The sequence below is a fragment of the Oncorhynchus gorbuscha genome, linkage group LG16, assembly GCF_021184085.1.
Source record: "Oncorhynchus gorbuscha isolate QuinsamMale2020 ecotype Even-year linkage group LG16, OgorEven_v1.0, whole genome shotgun sequence".
Taxonomy (NCBI): domain Eukaryota; kingdom Metazoa; phylum Chordata; class Actinopteri; order Salmoniformes; family Salmonidae; genus Oncorhynchus; species Oncorhynchus gorbuscha.
The window spans coordinates 66,474,728-66,476,886 of NC_060188.1; positions in this window are offsets into that span (position 1 = coordinate 66,474,728).

The window sequence follows — 2,159 nt, forward strand, 5'->3', positions numbered from 1 at the left end:
CTGAGCAGACAGTGATGAAGTCCTTACTGGGCAAGAGGTGACTGTCCTTTATACTGTTAATGCTCCTCCCCCCAGTAGGAGTTGTTCCATCTTTCTATCCATCCATCATACGACACCCTGAGAACACCAAAAAGTAGTCAAGTGTCGGGATTCTTAGGGGGCATCTCTGGAGACAGATGACAGCTTAGAACACTTTACAAATGTTCCTTTAACCTTTTCATGTGTGAGTTCCAAATATCTCTAATGGTCGCCCCAGTGTGAGTTTTGTTTATGCGCATGACGTCAGAATGCACTCACTGTTTCAAAATGTTATTGTTACGCAACAGGACAGTTAACCTGTGCCGCCCTCAAACCAAGGCATGCTGCCTTCTTATTATGTATAAGCTATGTTACAACTTGCCAATTTAAAATTATTTTCTAACAACAGTTTGAATTGAGGTGTTTTCGGCCTCCTCAATAATTCACATAGGGAGTAGCCCATTTATTTCACTGTTATGAGCAATTTAGGTTTGAGACTCTCTCTCAAGTGTGAATACATTGCGCATCTCAATCAATCAATCAAATTGATTTATAAAGCCCTTTTTACATCAGTCACAAAGTGCTTTGCAGAAACCCAGCCTAAAACCCCAAACAGCAAGCAATACATGTCAAGATTTGGCCAGGGTTGTTCCGATTTTTGGTCACTAGATGCCCCCATTGTGCCTTTTGACCTTTTGTTTTCCCTTGATCCCCATTATTATTTGCACCTGTGCCTCGTTTCCCCTGATTGTATTTAAACCCTTTGTTTTCCTCTGTTCTTTGCTCTGTGTTTGTATGTTAGCACCCAGCCCTAGTACTCTGAGAACTCTTGTTGATCCCGGTGGACTCTCTTGTGGAATTCTGTTTTTTTTGTTCTTGTTTGTTTGTTTTTTGAGTATCTTTTGAGGCTTTTTGTGCTTTACCTTCCACCTTGTGAATTTACCTTTTTTGTCTTGGAGGATTACCTTTGTTCTTGTAGGATTCCTTTTGAGGTTGTGGAGTTACATGTTTTCCTGAAGAACGTCACTTTTTACTTCATTAAATACACCGTCTAAAGTACTGCTGTGTCTGCCTCATCTTCTGCGTTCTGCCGACTATTCGTGGCTCAGTTGGTTAAGTGACTGTTTCTCTCTCCGGAGACCCGGGTTCGTACCGGGTCCTGACAGAAACACAGAGCCAAAAATGAACCCAGAGGCAGCCAGTTCCCAGGACCTTGTTGCCATGCTGTCCCACCACCAGGAGACTGTCCAACGCCACGAAGCCGCCCTGGTTCAGCAAGAGGCCTTAATGGCTAGACATTCTCATCTTCTGTCGGAGATGCTGACTTCCATAAAGCAGATATCTGATCGACTTACCCCGGCAACAGTTCCCGTCCCAGTACCTCAGATTCACGTACCCATGGCAGTTAACCCTCTGGCTGAACCTCTTCTTCCACCTCCCCAATGGTTCTCAGGTGATCCAAGTGCTTGTAAAGGGTTTCTCACCCAATGTTCTCTCTCCTTCGAGCTGCAACCCTCGTCGTTCCCCACCGACCGGTCTAAGATCGCATATATCATCACCCTGCTGTCGGAAAAAGCCCTGGCCTGGGCTACTGCTGTGTGGGATGCCCATAGTTCCTGCTTTGCCAGCTACTCTGCCTTTGCTGAGGAATTCAAACGAGTGTTTCAAGGCCCAAGCAGTGGTCCTGACTCAGCCAAACAGCTCCTGACTCTCCACCAAGGTCGGCGCAGCGTGACGGACTATGCCATCCCGTTCCGCACGGTGGCAGCAGCGAGTGGCTGGAACAACGAGGCGCTCACGGTGTGCTTTCTGAAAGTCCTTTCCGACACTATCCAAGATGAACTGGCCACTCGGGAACCACCGGACAATCTCGAGTCCCTGATCAAGTTGGCCTCACGCATTGACCAGCGTCTGAGAGAGAGAGAACTCAACCGTAGACCTCTAGCCCCTATCAGTCCCAGATCCGAGTCCCCACCTTTATCCTCGCTGGCTCCACCGGAACCCATGCAGATTGGACGCATCTCCCAGGCTGAGAGAGACCGCCGGATGAGGGAGCGACGCTGTCTATATTGCGGCAAACCGGGCCATTTCCGTTCCACGTGTCCCGGGCTCCAGGGAAACGCTCTGTCCTGTACAGACCG